Below are 21,273 nucleotides of genomic sequence, written 5' to 3'. Positions count from 1 at the left end.
ATGTTGGTGCCAATATTCCAAATCCGAATAATGTGTCTTTCTTGAACACCAGCACCAATTCTTTTGGGTCGATATCGTCGGCACTGGGTCTATATTCAAAGGCCACGTAGAGGTTCTGATAAGAGAAGCTCCACTGCTCGCTTGCACAAACATCCCCAAATGCTAGATGCAAGCTCCCGTCCTTAGCATCACTCTCCAGATCACGGAAATGACACATTCAAATGACAACCGCTGTTGAAAAACTCCCGAATTTGTGCCGATGGAGTGAGAAACAAGAGCCAGATCGGGTCGACAAAAATGGCTAAGCCAGATCGGGTCGGCCAGCATGGTTCGGCCACCATTTTTCGCAGAGAGCTTTCGATATTAAACCTCCCATGTAGCCGCGATAAGTACACCATGAAAAATTACTAGAGCACTGAGAACCCATAGAAAATTGCCATTATACCAAGCAACGCCAGAGTGCTACACAAGGGCTCACGTTTAGATCAAGTTTTAAAATCACTAAAAAGACATGCCATGGATCGGCAACCATTGCCTCACCTTTTCCAAAATTGAGTCATCGGAAAACATGATCTAAAGGAGAGCCGAGGAAAAGCACCAAGATCACTTCATGCCCCTTTCATTGATTCAACATCAGCATACACCGTTTGAAAACCCAACAATCCGATCCGCCTAGACACCAATGTTGAATCAATGAAAGGGGCATGGGAGAGGCTCACGGCAACAACCTCTCCGATATAAGCTATTAGTGCGAGGCTCGTTCTGCATTAGAAATCTGCGTTAACACGGACAAGTCCCTTAAAAATCCAATTCAATGAAAAATGTGACCAAACAGCCATCCACGACACCATTTTTGGAGCTCGCCCAAAACGGCTTGGCCAGCACGGCTCACCCAGAACGGCTCGGCCAGCATGGCTTGCCCAGATTGGCTCGGCTAGATCGGGTCGGCCAGCATGGTGACTTGGTGACTTGGTGAGAGTACTTGGAATTGTCAAGAACAAAGGCTAATCTTACATGCAAACTCTGCTACTGTGCAAACATAGGTTGCAATTATAGAGAAATTGCAAGGCCATCACAATGGCTCGAGGCCAATGCTCTGACTACTAAGTCAATTTTCTCTTGCAATCGCCATGTCGTCTTTCATAGAGAGATCTCCCCATTCACTTTTGACGATGCACAATCCAAGTGCTAGACGTGTGCTCACCCTTGAAAGGCCACGTTCCAAGACATCCCGATGACACATTGGAACGACAACCACTGTCGAACCATTCCCAATGTTGTGTCGATCGAGTTGGCACAGAGGCGATCTTAGGGAGCTCCTGCGTAGCAATTGAAAAGTGCTTTCATACCCTTCTCTCACAAAAACCAATGTTAGCTAAAAAAATTTAGAGTCCAAGGCTTGTATCCATCAATATCGTCGGCATTGGGTCTATATTCAAAGGCCACAGAGAGGTTCCAATAAGAGAAGCTGCACTGCTCGCTTGCACAAACATCGCCAAATGCTAGACACAAGCTCTCGCCCTTAGATTCGCTCTCCAGATCACCGCAATGACACATTGGAATGACAACTTCTGTCAAAAAACTCTAGAATTTGTGCCGATGGAGTGACAAAGAAGAGCCAGATTAGGTCGACAAAAATGGCTAAGCCAGATCGGGTCAGCCAGCATGGCTCGGCCACCATTTTTTGCCGACAGCTTTCGATATTAAAGATCCCATGTAGCTGGGATAAGTACACCATGACAAATTGCTAGAGCACTGAGCACCCATAGCAAATTGCCATTATACCAAGCAACACTGGAGTGCTAGACAAGGGTTCACGTTTAGATCAAGTTTTAAAATCACCTAAAAGACACGCCATGGATCGGCAACCGCTGCTTCACCTTTTCCAAAATTGAGTCATCGGAAAACATGATCTAAAGGAGAGCCGAGGAAAAGCACCGAGACTGCTTCATGCCCCTTTCATTGATTCAACATCAGCATACACTATTTGAAAACCCAACAATCTGATCCGCCTAGACACCAATGTTGAATCAATGAAAGGGGCATGGGAGAGGCTCGCAACAACAACCTCTCCTATATAAGCTATTAGTGCAAGGCTCGCTCTGCATTAGAAATCTGTGATAGCACGGACAAGTCCCTTAAAAATCCAATTCAATGAAAAATATGAACAAACAACCATCCACAACACCATTTTTGGAGCTTGCCCAAAACGGCTCGGCCAGCATGGCTCGCCCAGAACGGGTTGGCCAGGATGGCTCGCCCAGATTGGCTCGGCCAGCATGGATCACCCAGATCGGCTCGACCAGAATGGCTCACCCAGATCGGGTCGGCCAGATCGGGTCGGCCAGCATGGTGACTTGGTGACTTGGTGAGAGTACTTGGAACTGTCAAGAACAAAGGCCAATCTTACATGCAAACTCTGCTACTGCGCAAACATAGGTTGCAATTATAGAGAAATTGCAAGGCCGTCAAAATGGCCCAAGGCCAATGCTCTAACTACTAAGTCAATTCTTTCTTGCAATCACCATGCCCCCGTTCACAGAGAGATCTCCCCATTCACTTGTGACGACGCACAATCCAAGTGCTAGACACGAGCTTGCCCTTGAAAGGCCGCATTCCAAGACATCCTGATGATACATTGGAACAACAACCACTGTCGAACCATTCCCAATGTTGTGCTGATCGAGTTGGCACAGAGGCGATCTTAGGGAGCTCCCGCGTAGCAATCGGGAAGTGCTTTCATACCCTTCTCTCACAAAAACCAATGTTAGCTGAACAAATTTAGAATCCAAGGCTCGTATCCATCGATATCGTTGGAAATGGGTCTATATTCAAAGGCCACAGAGAGGTTTCGATAAGAGAAGCTCCACTACTCACTTGCACAAACATCCCCAAATTCTAGACACAAGCTCCTGCCCTTAGCATCGCTCTCCAGATCACCGCAATGACACATTGGAATGACAACCACTATCGAACAACTCCCGAATTTGTGCCGATGGAGTGAGAAAGAAGAGCCAGATCGAGTTGACGCAAATGGCTAAGCCAGATCGAGTCGGCCAGCATGGCTTGCCCAGATCGGGTCGGCCAGCATGGCTCGGCCACCGTTTTTCGCCGAGAGCTCTCGATATTAAAGCTCCCATGTAGCTGCGATAAGTACACCATGAAAAATTGCTAGATCGCCGAGCACCCATAGCAAATTGCCATGATCTAAAGGAGAGCCGAGGAAAAGCACCGAGATCACTTCATGCCCCTTTCATTGATTCAACATCAGCATACACCATTTGAAAACCTAACAATCCGACCCGCCTAGACACCAATGTTGAATCAATGAAAGGGGCATGGGAGAGGCTCGCGGCAACAACCTCTCCTATATAAGCTATTAGTGTGAGGCTCGCTCTACATTAGAAATCTGCGATAGCACGAAAAACTCCCTTAAAAATCCAATTCAATGAAAAATGTGACCAAACAGCCATCCATGACACCATTTTTGGAGCTCAGCCAGATCGGCTCGGCCAGCATGGTTCGCCCAGATCGGCTCGGCTAGAATGGCTTGCCCATATCAGGTCAGCCAGAATGGCTCACCCAAATTGGCTCAACCAGCATGGCTCGGCCAAATCGGGTCAGCCAGCATGGCTCGCCCAGATCGGCTCGGCCAGGCTGGCTCGCCCACCATTTTTCAAGCACACTACCTCCCCTATATAAGCTATTAGTGCAAGCCTTACTCTACATCATAAATGTACATTCAGTGCACAAGTACCTTAAAACCCAATTCAATGAAAAATGTGACCAAACAGCCATCCACGACACCATTTTTGGAGCTCGGCCAGATCGGGTCGGCCAGGATGGCTCACCCAGATCGGCTCAGCTAGAACAGCTTGCCTAGATCGGGTTGGCCAGCATGGCTCGCCAAGATTAGCTTGGCCAGCATGGCGCAGCCAGAACGGCTCGGCCAGATCAGGTTGGCCAGCATGGCTCACCCAGATCGGCTTGGCCAGGCTGGCTTGCCCACCATTTTTCAAGCACACTACCTCCCCTATATAAGCTATTAGTGCAAGCCTTACTCTACATTAGTAATGTACATTCAGTGTACAAGTACCTTAAAACCCAATTCAATGAAAAATGTGACCAAACAGCCATCCATGACACCATTTTTGGAGCTCGGCTAGATTAGGTCGGCCAGCATGGCTCACCCAGATCAGCTCGGCCAGAACGGCTTGGCCAGAATGGCTCGCCCAGATTAGTTTGGCCAGCATGGCTCACCCAGATCGGCTTAGCCAGAATGGCTCAACCAGATTGGGTCGGCCAGCATGGCTCACCCTGATCGGCTCGGCCAGGCTGGCTCGCCCACCATTTTTCAAGCACACTACCTCCCCTATATAAGCTATTAGTGCAAGCCTTACTCTACATCAGAAATGTACATTCAGTGCACAAGTACCTTAAAACCCAATTCAATGAAAAATGTGATCGAATAGCCATCCACGACCCCATTTTTCATGAGGTTGTCAATGAAGACAAAGATTGGCATTGGTGAGGCGATTTGATTGCATCAGTCAGGGGGGAAATTGATCAATTTTTGGAGACTGACTAGAATGGCTCGACGACCATTTTATATTGAAAGCTACTCAATTTGAGAATTATGACTCAAGTAGAATGGCTAGGGTACCCATTTTACGAACTTAAAGAGTCGACTTGGTGGGCCGACCTGGCAGAGTACTTGATGAACAAACTTAAAGAGTCGACTTGGTGAGAGTACTTGGTGGGTCGACCTGGCAAGGTGACTTGATGAACTAACTTAAAGAGTCGACTTGGTGAGAGTACTCGGTGGGCTACCCTGGTCACATGACTTGATGAACGAACTTAAAGAGTCGACTTGGTAGGCCGACTTGGCCGGGTGACTTGATGAATGAACTTAAAGACTCGACTCGGTGGGTCAAACTAGTGGGATGACTTGGTGAGAGTACTTGGTGGGCTGACCTGGCAGGGTGACTCGATGAATGAACTTAGAGAGTCGACTTTGCGAGAGTGCTTGGTCGGTCGAACTGGTAGGGTGACTTGATGAACGAACTTAAAGAGTCAACTTGGTGAGAGAGCTTGGCGGGCCGAGCTGGCGGGGTGAATTGATGAATGAACCTAAAGAGTCGACTGTGTGAGAGTACTTGCTGGGCCGACCTGGCAGAGTGACTTGATGATCAAACTTAAAGTGTCAACTTGGTGAGAGTACTTGGCAGGCTGACCTAGCAGAGCGACTTGATGAACAAACTTAAAGAGTCAACTTGGTGAGAGTACTTGGTGGGGTGACTTGATGAACAAACCTAAAGAGTCGACTTAGTGAGAGTACTTGGTGGGCCGACCTGGCGAGGTGACTTGATGACCGAACTTAAAGGGTTGACTTGGTGAGAGTACTTGGTGGGCCGACCTGGCAGAGCGACTTGATGAACGAGCTTAGAGAGTCAACTTTGTGAGAGTACTTGGTGGGGTGACTTGATGAACAAACCTAAAGAGTCGACCTGGTGAGAGTACTTGGCGGGCCAACCTGGTGGGGTGACTTGATGAGAAAACATAAAGAGTCAACTTGGTGAGAGTACTTGGTGGGGTGACCTGGCGGGGTGACTTGATGAACAAACATAAAGAGTCAACCTTGTGGACCGACTTGGCAGAGTGACTTCATGAACGAACTTAAAGAGTCCACTTGGTGGGCCGACCTGGCGGGGTGACCTGATGAATGAACTTAAAGAGTCGACTTGGTGAGACTAATTTGTGGGATGACCTAGCGGGGTGACCTGATGAATGATCTTAAAGAGTCAACTTGGTGGGGTGACTTGATGAACGCACTTGAAGGGTCGACTTGGTGGGGTGACTCTATGGACGGACCTAAAGAGTTGACTTGGTGAGAGTACTTGGTGGGGCGACTTGATGAACAGACTTAAAGAGTCGACTTGGTGAGAGTACTTGGTGGGGTGACTTGATGAGTGCACTTGAAGAATTGACTTGGTTAGATTACTTGGTGGGGTGACTTGATGAACGGACTCAAAGATTCGACTTGCTGAGAGTACTTGGTGGCTCGACTTGATGAGCAGACTTAAAGAGTCCACTTGGTGACAGTACTCAGTGAGGTGAACTGACGAACAAACTTAAAGAATCGACTTGGTGGGAGTAATTGGTTGGCCGAACTGGTGGGGTGACTTGATGAATGGACATAAAGAGTCAACTTGGTGGGAGTACTTGATTGGCCAAACTGGTACTTATTCTAGCGACCTGATGAATGGACTTAAAGAGTCGTCTTGGTGGGGTCACTTGATGAAAGGACTTAAAGAGTTGACTTGGTCAGAGTACTTGGTGGGGTGACTTGATGAAAGAACTTAAAGGGTCGACTTGGTGGGGTAACTTGGTGAACGGACCTAAAGAGTTGACTCAGTGAGAGCACTTGGTGGGGTGACCTAATGAATGGACTCAAAGAGTCAACTTGGTGAGAGTACTTGGTGGCTCGACTTGATTAGCAGACTCAAAGAGTCCACTTGGTGAGAGTACTTGGCAGTGTGAACTGATGAACAAACTTAAAGAGTTGACTTGGTGGGAGTACTTGGTGGGGTGACTTGATGAAGGGACATAAAGAGTCGACTTGGTGAGAGTACTTGTTTTGGTGACTTGATGAACGGACTTAAACAGTCAACCTGGTGGGGTGACTTGATGAAAGGACTTAAAGAGTCAACTTGGTGAGAGTACTTGGTGGGGTGACTTGATGAACGCACTTGAACAATCAACTTGGTTAGAGTACTTGGTGGGGTGACTTGATGAACGGACTCAAAGAGTCAAGTTGGTGAGAGTACTTGGTGGCTCAACTTGATGAGCAGACTTAAAGAGTTAACTTGGTGAGAGTACTTAGCGGGGTGAACTGATGAACAGACTTAAAGAGTCAACTTGCTGGGAGTACTTGGTGGGCCGACCTGGTGGGGTGACTTGATGAACGGACTTAAAGAGTTGACTTGGTTAGAGTACTTGTTTTGGTGACTTGATGAACAGACTTGAAGAGTCGACTTGGTGGGGTGACTTGATGAAAGGACTTAAAGAGTCGATTTGGTGAGAGTACTTGGTGGGGCGATTTGATGAACGAACTTAAAGGGTTGACTTGGCAGGGTGACTTGATCAACGCACTTGAAGGGTTGAGTTGTTGGGATGACTTGATGAACGGACCTAAAGAGTTGACCAGGTGAGAGTACTTGGTGGGGTGACTTGATGAATAGAGTTATAGAGTCAACTTTGTGAGAGTACTTGGTCGGGTGACTTGATGAACAAACTTAAAGAGTTGACTTGGTGGGCCAACTTGGCAGGGTGACTTGATGAACGAACTTAGAAAGTTGACTTAGTGAGAGTACTTGGTGACTTGGTGGGCCAACTTGGCCAGGTGACTTGATGAACGAACTTAAAGAGTCTACTTGGTGGGCCGACTTGGCAGGGTGACTTCATGAATGAACCTAAAGAGTCAACTTGGTGAGAGTACTTGGTGGGCAGACATAGCAGGGTGATTTGATGAACGAAATTAAAGAGTCGACTTGGTGAGAGTACTTGGTGGGGTGACTTGATGAATGAACCTAAAGAGTCGACTTGGTGGGCCGACCTGGCAAGGTGACTTGATGAACGAACTGAAAGAGTCGACTTGGTGGGCTGACCTGGCAGGGTGACTTGATGAACAAACTTAAAGAGTCGACTTGGTGAGAGTACTTGGTGGGCCAACTTGGCAAGGTGACTTGATGAACTAACTTAAAGAGTCGACTTGGTGAGAGTACTCAGTGGGCTGACCTGGTCACATGACTTGATGAACGAACTTAAAGAGTCGACCTGGTGGGCCGACTTGGCCGGGTGACTTGATGAATGAACTTAAAGAGTCAATTTGGTGGGCCGACCTAGCGAGGTGACTTGGTGAGAGTACTTGGTGGGCTGACTTGTCAAGGTGACTTAATGAACGAACTTAGAGAGTCGACTTTGTGAGAGTACTTGGTGGGTCGAACTGGCGGGGTGACTTGATGAACGAACTTAAAGAGACAACTTGGTGATAGAACTTGGTGGGCCGAGCTGGAAGGGTGAATTAATGAACGGACCTAAAGAGTTGACATTGTGAGAGTACTTGGTGGGCTGACCTGGCTGGGTGACTTGATGACTGAACCTAAAGGGTCGACTTTGTGAGAGTACTTGGTGGGCTGACCTGGCAGAGCGACTTGATGAACGAACTTAGAGAGTCAACATTTTGAGATTACTTGGTGGGGTGACTTGATGAACAAACCTAAAGAGTAGACCCAATGAGAGTACTTGGTAGGCCGACCTGGTGAGAGTACTTGGTGGGCCGACCTGGTGGGGTGACTTGATGAGCAAACTTGAAGAGTCAACTTGGTGAGATTACTTGGTGGGCTGACCTGGCGGGGTGACTTGATGAACAAACTTAAAGAGTCGACCTTGTGGGCCGACTTGGCAGAGTGACTTCATGAACGAAATTAAAGAGTCCACTTGGTGGGCCGACCTGGCGGTGTGACTTGATGAACGAACTTAAAGAGTCGACTTAGTGAGAGTAATTTGTGGGCTAACCTGGCGGGGTGACTTGATGAATTAACTTAAAGAGTTGACTTGGTGGGGTGACTTGATGAATGTACTTGAAGGGTCGACTTGGTGGGGTGACTCTATGAACAGACCTAAAGAGTTGACTTGGTGAGAGCACTTGGTGGGGTGACTTGATGAACAAACTCAAAGAGTCGACTTGGTGAGAGTACTTGGTGGGGTGACTTGATGAGCGCACTTGAAGAATCGACTTGGTTAGAGTACTTGGTGGGGTGACTTGATGAATGGACTCAAAGAGTCGACTTGCTGAGAGTACTTGGTGGCTCGACTTGATGAGCAGACTTAAAGAGTCCACTTGGTGAGAGTACTTGGCGGGGTGAACTGTTGAATAGACTTAAAGAATCGACTTGGTGGGAGTACCTTGTTGGCCAAACTGGTGGGGTGACTTGATGAACGGACATAAAGAGTTGACTTGGTGAGAGTACTTGTACTTGTTCTAGTGACTTGATGAATGGACTTAAAGAGTCGACTTGGTGGGGTGACTTGATGGAAGGACTTAAAGAGTCGACTTGGTGAGAGTACTTGGTCAGGTGACTTGATGAACGCACTTGAAGAATAGACTTGGTTAGAGTACTTGGTGGGGCAACTTGATGAACAAACTTAAAGAGTCGACTTGGTGGGTCGACCTAGCGGGGCGACTTGCCGACCTGGCCGGGTGACTTGATGAATGAACTTAAAGAGTCTACTTGGTGTGTTGACCTAGCGGGGTGACTTGATGAATGAACCTAAAGAGTCGACTTGGTGAGAGTACTTGGTGGGAAAACATAGCGGGGTGATTTGATGAGCGAAATTAAAGAGTCAACTTGGTGAGAGTACTTGGTGGGGTGACTTGATGAATGAACCTAAAGAGTCAACTTGGTGGGCCGACCTGGCAGGGTGACTTGATGAACGAACCTAAAGAGTCGACTTGGTGGGCCGTACTAGCAGGGTGACTTGATGAACGAACTTAAAGAGTCAACTTGGTGGGTCGACCTAGTAGGCTGACTTGATGAACAAACTTAAAGAGTCGACTTGGTGAGAGTACTTGGTGGGCCGACCTGGCGGGGTGACTTGATGAACAAACTTAAAGAGTTGACTTGGTGAGAGGACTTGGTGGGCTAACCTAGTCACGTGACTTGATGAACAAACTTAAAGAGTTGACTTGGTGTGCCGACTTGGCCGGGTGACTTGATGAATGAACTTAAAGAGTCGACTTGGTGGGTCAAACTAGTGGGGTGACTTGGTGAGGGTACTTGGTGGGCTGACCCGGCAGGGTGACTTGATGAACGAACTTAGAGAGTCAACTTTGTGAGAGTACTTGGTGGGTCGAACTGGCGGGGTGGCTTGATGATCGAACTTAAAGAGTCGACTTGGTGAGAGAACTTGGTGGGCCGAGCTGGCGGTTTGAATTGATGAACGAACCTAAAGAGTCGACTTTGTGAGAGTACTTAGTGGGTCGACCTGGCGAGGTAACTTGATGACCGAACTCAAAGGGTCGACTTGGTGAGAGTACTTGGCAGGCCAACCTAGTGGAGCGACTTGATGAACAAACTTAAAGAGTCAACTTGGTGAGAGTACTTGGTGGGGTGACTTGATGAACAAACCTAAAGAGTCGACTTCGTGAGAGTACTCGATGGGCCGACCTGGCGGGGTGACTTGGTGAGCAAACTTAAAGAGTCGACTTGGTGAGAGTACTTGGTGGGCTGACCTAGCGGGGTGACTTCATGAACGAACTTAAAGAGTCAACTTGGTGGGCCAACTTGGCAGAGTGACTTCATGAACGAACTTAAAGAGTCCACTTGGTGGGCCAACCTGGCGGGGTGACTTGATGAACGAACTTAAAGAGTCGACTTGGTGGGGTGACTTGATGAACACACTTGAAGGGTCAACTTTTTGGGGTGACTCTATGAACGGACCTAAAGAGTTGACTTGGTGAGAGCACTTGGTGGGGTGACTTGATGAACAGACTCAAAGAGTCGACATGGTGAGAGTACTTGGTGGCTCGACTTGATGAGTGCACTTGAAGAATCAACTTGGTCAGAGTACTTGGTGGGGTGACTTTATGAACGGACTTGATTTGCAGACTTAAAGAGTCCACTTGGTGGGGTACTTGGTGGGGTGAACTAATGAATGGACTTAAAGAATCGACTTGGTGGGAGTACTTGGTTCGCCGAACTGGAGGGGTGACTTGATGAACGGACATAAAGAGTCGACTTGGTGAGAGTACTTATACTACTTCAGGTGACTTGATGAATGGACTTAAAGAGTCGAATTGGTGGGGTGACTTGATGAAAGGACTTAGAGAGTCGAGTTGGTGAGAGTACTTGGTTGGGTGACTTGATGAACACACTTAAAGAGTGCACTTGGTGGGCCGACCTAGCGGGGTGACTTGATGAATGAACCTAAAGAGTCGACTTGGTGAGAGTACTTGGTGGGAAGACATAGCGGGGTAATTTGATGAGCAAACTTAAAGAGTCAAATTGGTGAGAGTACTTGGTGGGGTGACTTGATGAACGAACATAAAGAGTCAACTTGGTGGGCCAACCTGGCGAGGTGACTTGATGAAAAAACTTAAAGAGTCGACTTGGTGAGAGTACTCGCTGGGCTGACCTAGTCATGTGACTTGATGAACGAACTTAATGAGTCAACTTGGTGAGACGACTTGGCTGGGTGACTTGATGAATGAACTTAAAGAGTCGACTTGGTGGGTCGAACTAGCGGGGTGACTTGGTGAGAGTACTAGGTGGGTTGACCCGACAGGGTGACTTGATGAATGAATTAGAGAGTCAACTTTGTGAGAGTACTTGGTGGGTCGAACAGGCGGGGTGACTTGATGAACCAAATTAAAGAGTCGACTTGGTGAGAGAACTTGGTGGGCTGAGCTGGTGGGGTGAAATGATGAACGAACCTAAAGAGTCGACTTTGTGAGAGTACTTGGTGGGCCAACCTAGTGGAGTGACTTGATGACCGAACTTAAAGGGTCAACTTTGTGAGAGTACTTGGTGGGGTGACTTGATGAACAAACCTAAAGAGTCGACTTGGTGAGAGTACTCGGTGGGCCGACCTGGCGGGGTGACTTGGTGAGCAAACTTTAAAGAGTCGACTTGGTGAGAGTACTTGGTGGGCTGACCTAGCGGGGTGACTTGATGAACGAACTTAAAGTTTTGACTTGGTGGGCCGACTTGGCAGAGTGACTTCATGAATGAACTTAAAGAGTCCACTTGGTGGGCCAACCTGGTGGGGTGACTTGATGAACAAACTTAAAGAGTCGACTTGGTGGGGTGACTTGATGAATGCACTTGAAGGGTCAACTTTGTGGGGTGACTCTATGAACGAACCTAAAGAGTTGACTTGGTGAGAGCACTTGGTGGGGTGACTTGATGAATAGACTCAAAGAGTCGACTTGGTGAGAGTACTTGGTGGCTCGACTTGATGAGCGCACTTGAAGAATTGACTTTATCAGAGTACTTGGTGGGGTGACTTGATGAACGGACTCAAAGAGTCGACTTGCTGAGAGTACTTCATGGCTCGACTTGATGAGCAGACTTAAAGATTTCATTTGGTGAGGGTACTTGGTGGGGTGAACTGATGAACGGACTTAAAGAATCGACTTGGTGGGAGTACTTGGTTGGCCGAACTGGAGGAGTGACTTGATGAACGGACATAAAGAGTCGACTTGGTGAGAGTACTTGTACTAGTTCAGGTGACTTGATGAACGGACTTAAAGAGTCGACTTGGTGGGGTGACTTGATGAAAGGACTTCAAGAGTCAACTTGGTGAGAGTACTTGGTGGGGCAACTTGATGAACAGACTTAAAGGGTTGACTTGGTGAGAGTACTTGTTCTGGTGACTTGATGAATGGACTTGAAGAGTCAACTTGGTGGGGTGACTTGATGAAACGACTTAAAGAGTTGACTTGGTGAGAGTACTTGGTGGGATGACTTGATGAACGGACTTAAAGGGTTGACCTAGCGGGGTCACTTGATGAACAGACCTAAAGAGTTGACTTGGTGAGAGTACTTAGCGGGGTGAACTGATGAACAGACTTAAAGAGTCAACTTGGTGGGCCGACCTGGTGGGGTGACTTGATGAACAGACTTATAGAGTCGACTTGGTGAGAGTACTTGTTCTGGTGACTTGATGAACGGACTTAAAGAGTCGGCTTGGTGGGGTGACTTGATGAAAGGACTTAAAGAGTCGACTTGGTGGGGTGACTTGATGAACGAACTTAGAGGGTCGAATTTGTGAGGTGACTTGATGAATGGACCTAAAGAGTTGACTTGGTGAGAGTACTCGGTGGGGTGCCCTGATGAACAGACTTAGAGAGTCAACTTGGTGGGCCGACCTGGTTGGGTGACTTCGTGAACGGACTTAAAGAGTCGACTTGGTGGGAGTACTTGGTGGGGTGACTTGACGAACGAACTTCAAGGGTCGACTTGGTGAGGTGAATTGATGAACGATCCTAAAGAGTTGACTTGGTGAGAGTACTTGGTGTGGTGACTTGATGAACAAACTTAAAGAGTCGAATTGGTGAGAGTACTTGGTGGGGTGACTTGATGAATGCACTTGAAGAATCGACTTGGTGGGGTGACTTTATGAGCGGACCTAAAGAGTTGACCTAGTGAGAGTACTTGGTGGGGTGACTTGATGAACATAGTTTAAGAGTTGACTTGGTGAGAGTACTTCTTCGGGTGACTTGATGAACGCACTTGAAGAATCGACTAGGCTAGAGTACTTGGTGGGGTGACTTGATGAACGAACTTAAAGATTCGACTTGGTGGGCTGACCTGGCGGGGTGACTTGATGAACGAACTTAGAGAGTCAAATTGGTGAGAGTACTTGGTGACTTGGTGGGCCGACCTGGCCAGGTGACTTGATGAACAAACTTAAAGAGTCGACTTGGTAACAGTACTGGGTGGGCTGACCTAGTCATGTGAGTTGATGAATGAACTTAAAGAGTCAACTTGGTGGGCCGACTTGGTGGGCCGACTTGGTTGGGTGACTTGATGAACGAACTTAAAGAGTCAAATTGGTGGGTCGAACTAGCAGGGTGACTTGGTGAGAGTACTTGGTGGGCTAACCTGGTAGGGTGACTTGATGAACGAACTTAGAGAGTTGACTTTATGAGAGTACTTGGTGGGTCGAACTAGTGGGGTGACTTGATGAACGAACTTAAACAGTCGACCTGGTGAGAGAACTTGGTGGGCTGAGCCGGTGGGGTGAATTGATGAATGAACCTAAAGAGTCGACTTTGTGAGAGTACTTGGTGGGCCGACCTGGCGGGGTGACTTGATGACCTAACTTAAAGGGTCGACTTGGTGAGAGTACTTGGTGGGCTAACTTGGTGGAGTGACTTGATGAATGAACTTAAAGAGTCAACTTGGTGAGAGTACTTGGTGGGGTTACCTGATGAACAAACCTAAAGAGTCAACCTGGTGAGAGTACTTGGTGGGCCAACCTGGCAAGGTGACTTGGTGAGCAAACTTAAAGAGTCGACTTGGTGAGACTAGTTGGTGGGCTAACCTGGCGGGGTGACTTGATGAACAAACTTAAAGAGTCGACTTGGTGGGCCAATTTGGTAGAGTGACTTCATGAACGAACTTAAAGAGTCCACTAGGTGGGCCGACCTAGCAGGGTGACTTGATGAATGAACTTAAAGAGTCAACTTGGTGAGAGTAATTTGTGGGCTGACCTGGCGGGGTGACTTGATGAATGAACTTAAAGTGTCAACTTGGTGGGGTGACTTGATGAACGCACTTGAAGGGTCGACTTGGTGGGGTGACTCTATGAACGAACCTAAAGAGTTGACTTGGTGAGAGTACTTGGTGGGGTGACTTGATGAAAGGACTTAAAAAGGTTACTTGGTGAGAGTACTTGGTGGGGCGACTTGATGAACGCACTTGAAGAATCGACTTGGTTAGAGTACTTGGTGGGGCGACTTGATGAACAGACTCAAAGAGTCTACTTGGTGAGAGTACTTGGTGGGGTGAACTGATGAACAAACCTAAAGAGTTGACTTGGTGGGTCGACCTGGTGGGGAGACTTTATGGACGAACTTAAAGAGTCAACTTGGTTTGATTACTTGTTCTAGTGACTTGATGAACGGACTTGGAGATTCAGTTTGGTGGGGTGACTTGATGAAAGGACTTAAAGAGTTGACTTGGTGAGAGTACTTGGTGGGGTGACTTGATGAACGGACTGAAAGGGTCGACTTGGCAGGGTGACTTGATGAACGGACCTAAAGAGCTGACTTGGTGATAGTACTTGGTGAGGTGAACTGATGAACGGACTTAAAGAGTCGACTTGGTTGGAGTACTTGGAGGGTCGACCTGGTGGGGTGACTTGATGAACGGAATTATAGAGTCGACTTGGTGAGAGTAGTTGTTTTGGTGACTTGTTGAATGGACTTAAACAGATGGCTTGGTGGGGTGACTTGATGAAAGGACTTAAAGAGTCGACTTGGTGGGGTGACTTGATGAATGAACTTAAAGGGTCAACTTTGCAGGGTAAATTGATGAACGGACCTAAAGAGTTGACTTGGTGAGAGTACTCGGTGGGGTGACCTGATGAACTGACCTAGAGAGTCGACTTGGTGAGAGTACTTGGTGGGCTGACTTGGTTGGGTGACTTCATGAACTGACTTAAAGAGTCGACTTGGTGGGGTGACTTCATGAACAAAATTCAAGGGTTGACTTGGCAAGGTGACTTGATGAACGGTCCTAAAGAGTTGACTTGGTGAGAGTACTTGGTGTGGTGACTTGGTAAACAGACTTAAAGAGTTGAATTGGTGAGAGTACTTGGTGGGGTGACTTGATAAACATAGTTAAAGAGTCGACTTGGTGAGAGTACTTGGTCCGGTGACTTGATGAACGTACTTGAAGAATCGACTTGGTTAGAGTACTTGGTGGGGTGACTTGATGAACGAACTTAAAGATTCGACTTGGTGGGCCGACCTGTTGGGGTGACTTGATGAACGAACTTAGAGAGTCAACTTGGTGAGAGTACTTGGTGACTTGGTGGGCCGACCTGGCTGGGTGACTTGATGAAATAACTTAAAGAGTCGACTTGGTGAGAGTACTCGGTGGGCTGACCTGGTCACGTGACTTGATGAATGAACTTAAAGAGTTGACTTGGTGGGTCAAACTAGCGGGGTGACTTGGTGAGAGTACTTGGTGGGCTAACCTGGCAGGGTGACTTGATGAACGAACTTAGAGAGATGACTTTGTGAGAGTACTTGGTGGGTTGAACTGGCGGGGTGACTTGATGAAGAACTTAAAGAGTCAACCTGGTGAGAGAACTTGGTGGGCCGAGCTGGCAGGGTGAATTGATGAATGAACCTAAAGAGTCAACTTTGTGAGAGTACATGGTGGGCCGACCTGGCAGGGTGCCATGATGACCGAACTTAAAGGGTCGACTTGGTGGGAGTACTTGGTGGGCCGACCTGGCGGAGTGACTTGATGAACGAACTTAAAGAGTCGACTTGGTGAGAGTACTTGGTGGGGTGACCTGATGAACAAACCTAAATAGTCGACCTGGTGAGAGTACTTGGTGGGCCAACCTGGCGAGGTGACTTGGTGAGAAAACTTAAAGAGTCGACATGGTGAGAGTAGTTGGTGGGCTGACCTGGCGGGGTGACTTGATGAACGAACTTAAAGTGTCGACTTGGTGGGCCGACTTAGCAAGGTGACTTCATGAACAAACTTAAAGAGTCCACTTTGTGGGCCGACCTGGCAGGGTGACTTGATGAACGAACTTAAAGAGTTGACTTGGTGAGAGTAATTTGTGGGCTGACCTGGCGGGGTGTCTTGATGAAAGAACTTAAAGAGTCAACTTGGTGGGGTGACTTGATGAACGCACTTGAAGGGTCGACTTGGTGGGGTGACTCTATGAACGGACCTAAAGAGTTGAATTGTTGAGAGTACTTGGTGGGGTGACTTGATGAAAGGACTTAAAGAGTCGACTTGGTGAGAGTACTTGGTGGGGCGACTTGATGAACGCAATTGAGGAATTGACTTGGTTAGAGTACTTGGTGGGGTGACTTGATGAACAGACTCAAAGAGTCTACTTGGTGATAGTACTTGGTGGTTCGACTTGATGAGCAGACTTAAAGAGTCAACTTGGTGAGAGTACTTAGCGGGGTGAACTGATGAACAAACTTAAAGAGTCGACTTGGTGGGCCGACCTGGTGGGGTGACTTTATGGACGGACTTAAAGAGTCGACTTGGTTAGAGTACTTGTTCTAGTGACTTGATGAACGGACTTGAAGAGTCGACTTGGTGGGGTGACTTGATGAAAGGACTTAAAGAGTCGACTTGGTGAGAGTACTTGGTGGGGCGACTTGATGAACGAACTTAAAGGGTCGACTTGGCTGGGTGACTTGATGAACGAACCTAAAGAGTTGACTTGGTGAGAGTACTTGGCGAGGTGAACTGATGAACAAACTTAAAGAGTCGACTTGGTGGGAGTACTTGGTGGGTCGACCTGGTGGGGTGACTTGATGAATGGATTTATAGAGTCGACTTGGTGAGAGTAGTTGTTTTGGTGACTTGATGAACGGACTTAAAGAGTCAGCTTGGTGGGGTGACTTGATGAAAGGACTTAAAGAGTCAACTTGGTGGGGTGACTTGATGAACAAACTTAAAGGGTCAACTTTGTGGGGTGACTCAATGAATGGACCTAAAGAGTTGACTTGGCGGGAGTACTCGGTGGGGTGACCTGTTGAACAGACTTAGAGAGTCGACTTATTGAGAGTACTTGGTGGGCCGACCGGGTTGGGTGACTTTGTGAACTGACTTAAAGAGTCGACTTGGTGGGGTGACTTGATGAATAGACTTCAAGGGTCGACTTGGCAAGGTGACTTGATGAACGGTCCTAAAGAGTTGACTTTGTGAGAGTTCTTGGTGTGGTGACTTGATGAACAGACTTAAAGAGTCAAATTGGTGAGAGTACTTGGTGGGGTGACTTGATGAACATAGTTAAAGAGTCAACTTGGTGAGAGTACTTGGTCGAGTGACTTGATGAATGCACTTGAAGAATTGACCTGGTTAGAGTACTTGGTGGGGTGACTTGATGAACGAACTTAAAGATTCGACTTAGTGGGCCGACCTGGCGAGGTGACTTGATGAACAAACTTAGAGAGTTGACTTGGTGAGAGTACTTGGTGACTTGGTGGGCCGACCTGGCTGGGTGACTTGATGAACAAACTTAAAGAGTCAACTTGGTGAGAGTACTCGGTGGGCTGACCTGGTCACGTGACTTGATGAACGAACTTAAAGAGTCGACTTGTTGGGCCAATTTGGCTGAGTGACTTGATTAACGAACTTAAAGAGTCAAATTGGTGGGTTGAACTAGCGGGGTGACTTGGTGAGAGTACTTGGTGGGCTGTCCTGGCAGGGTGACTTGATGAACGAACTTAGAGAGTCGACTTTGTGAGATTACTTGGTGGGTCAACCTGGCGGGGTGACTTGATGAACGAACTTAAAGAGTTGACCTGGTGAGAGAACTTGGTGGGCCGAGCTGGCGGGGTGAATTGATGAACGAACCTAAAGAGTTGACTTTGTGAGAGTACTTGGTGGGCCAACCTGGCTGGGTGACTTGATGACCGAACTTAAAGGGTCGACTTGGTGAGAGTACTTGGCAGGCCGACCTGGCAGAGCGACTTGATGAATGATTCAACTTGGTGAGAGTACTTGGTGGGGTGACTTGATGAACAAACCTAAAGAGTCAACTTGGTGAGAGTACTCGGTGGGCCGACCTGGCGGGGTGACTTGGTGAGCAAACTTAAAAAGTCAACTTGGTGAGAGTAGTTGGTGGGCTGACCTGGCAAGGTGACTTGATGAACAAACTTAAAGAGTCGACTTGGTGGGGCGACTTGATGAATGGACACAAAGAGTCTACTTGATTAGATTACTTGGTGGCTCGACATGATGAGCAGACTTAAAGAGTCAACTTGGTGAGAGTACTTGGCGAGGTGAACTAATGAACAGACTTAAAGAGTCGACTGGGTGGGCCGACCTGGTGGGGTGACTTTATGGACGGACTTAAAGAGTCAACTTGGTTAGAGTACTTGTTCTAGTGACTCGATGAATGGACTTGAAGAGTCTACTTGGTGGGGTGACTTGATGAACACACTTGAAGGGTCGAATTGGTGGGGTGACTCTATGAATGAACTTAAAGAGTTGACTTGGTGAGAGTACTTGGTGGGGTGACTTGATGAAAGGACTTAAAGAGTCAACTTGGTGAGAGTACTTGGTGGTGCGACTTGATGAACGCACTTGAAGAATCGACTTGGTTAGAGTACTTGGTGGGGCGACTTGATGAACGGATAGACTTAAAGAGTCGACTTGGTGGGCGAACTTGGCGGGGTGACTTGATGAATGAACTTAGAGAGTCAACTTTGTGAGAGTACTTGGTGACTTGGTGGGCCGACCTGGCCGGGTGACTTGATGAACAAACTTAAAGAGTCGACCTGGTGAGAGTACTCGGTGGGCTGACCTAGTCACGTGACTTGATGAACGCACTTAAAGTGTCGACTTGGTGGGCTGACTTGGCCAGGTGACTTGATGAATGAACTTAAAGAGTCGACTTGGTGGGTTGAACTAGTAGGGTGACTTGGTGAGAGTACTTGGTGGGCTGACCTGGCAGGGTGACTTGGTGAGAGTACTTGGTGGGCTGACTTGATGAACGAACTTAGATAGTCAACTTTGTGAGAGTACTTGGTGGGTCGAACTGGTGGGGTGACTTGATGAACAAATTTAAAGAGTCGACTTTGTGAGAGTACTTGGTGGGCCGACCTGGTGGGGTGACTTGATGACTGAACTTAAAGGGTTGACTTGGTGAGAGTACTTGGTGGGCCGACCTGGCAGAGCGACTTGATGAACAAACTTAGAGAGTTGACTTTGTGAGAGTACTTGGTGGGGTGACTTGATGAACAAACCTAAAGAGTCGACCTGGTGAGAGTACTTGGTGGGCCGACCTAGCGGGGTGACTTGATGAGCAAACTTAAAGAGTTGACTTGTTGAGAGTACTTGGTGGGGTGACCTGGTAGGGTGACTTGATGAACGAACTTAAAGAGTTGACTTGGTGAGATTAATTTGTGGGCTAACCTGGCAGGGTGACTTGATGAATGAACTTAAAGAGTCAACTTGAAGGGTCGATTTGGTGGGGTGACTCTATGAACAGACCTAAAGAGTTGACTTGGTGAGAGTACTTGGTGGTGTGACTTGATGAAAGGACTTAAAGAGTCTACTTGGTGAGAGTACTTGGTGGGGCGACTTGATGAACGCACTTGAAGAATTGACTTGGTTAGACTACTTGGTAGGGCAACTTGATGAACAGACTCAAAGAGTCGACTTGGTGAGAGTATTGTGTGGCTTGACTTGATGAGCAGACTTAAAGAGTCAACTTGGTGAGAGTGGGCCTAACAGGGTGAGGTGGTGAGTGGGCCTAACGGGGAAAGTTGGTGGGGCGACTTGACGAGTGGAATTAGAGAGCCAATGTGGTTTGGCAACTCGGCAAGTTGATTTGTTGAGATGACATGGTGAGCTAACTTGGTGAGTTGACCTGGCGAGCAAACTTAAAGAGTCGACTTGGCAACGTACTCGAGTCGACTTGGTGAGGTGACCTGGCGAGCAGGCTCAAAGAGTCAACATGGTGAGGTGACTCATTGAGTCAACATGGTGAGGTGACTCATGGTGAGGAGCTATCCTTGAGGCGACTTGGTTGGCCTACTTGATTAGTCGCCTTGTTGAGCCGACCTGACAAGCTGACACGGTGAGTGGGCTTAAAGAGGCGAGGACTTGGTGGGGTAACTCGGCAAGCCAACTTATCGAGGCGAGATGGTGAGTGGACTTGGTGAGCTGACTTGGTGAGCGCACTTAAAGAGTCAACTTCCTGAGGTGAATCAGCGAGTTAGCTGGCTGATGCGACTTGGGCAAGCTGACCTGGTGAGCGAACTTAAAGAGGTGACTTGGGCGGGCTGACATAGTGAGCGATTTTAAAGATTTGACTTGGCAACGTACTTAAACAATGAACTTGGTGAGCTGACATGGTGAGTGGGCTTAGAAAAGAAACTCGGTGGGGCAACTTGGTGAGCACACTTGCTGGGGCAAGGTGGTAAAATGACTAGGTGATTCAACTTGGTGAGCTGACTTGGTGAGCGAACTTAAGGGGTCGACTTGGTGAGGCAACCTGAATAGTCAACTCGGTGAGCTGAATTTGGGAGCCGACATGGTGAGCGGTCTTAAAGAAGAGGTGACCTGGTGGGGCAACCTGGTGAGGCGAGATGGTAAGTCATCTTGGTGAGCTGGCTTGACAAGCTGTGAGCATACTTAAAGAGTCAATTCTTGATTTGGCAAAGACCACATGTTCAGATGACTTGGTGAGCTGACCTGGCTAGAAAAATTGGCAAGCAAACTTATAGAATTGACTTGTTGTCCCCAGCCAGGATCGCACGCCTGGGTCGACCCAACTTGGGTCACCCGACTCCGTCGCCCTAGCCTCGGGCGACCCGATTGGGTCGCCAGAGTGGGTCGACTAGGGGAAAAAAAAAAAAATCATGGGAGGCCCTATAGAGTGAAAAGCGCTAAATTTTGGGCATTATGAAAAAAAAAAAAAACAAGTTACCCGCTTTTGGATCACGCACAAGTTTCAGTTCACTTATTGCCAAGCCGACTCGAGGCATTATGC

Source organism: Cupressus sempervirens, chromosome 2 (genome assembly GCF_028749045.1).
Source record: "Cupressus sempervirens isolate cs-2001-9-10 chromosome 2, ASM2874904v1, whole genome shotgun sequence".
Classification (NCBI taxonomy): domain Eukaryota; kingdom Viridiplantae; phylum Streptophyta; class Pinopsida; order Cupressales; family Cupressaceae; genus Cupressus; species Cupressus sempervirens.
This window is presented reverse-complemented; position numbering follows the sequence as displayed.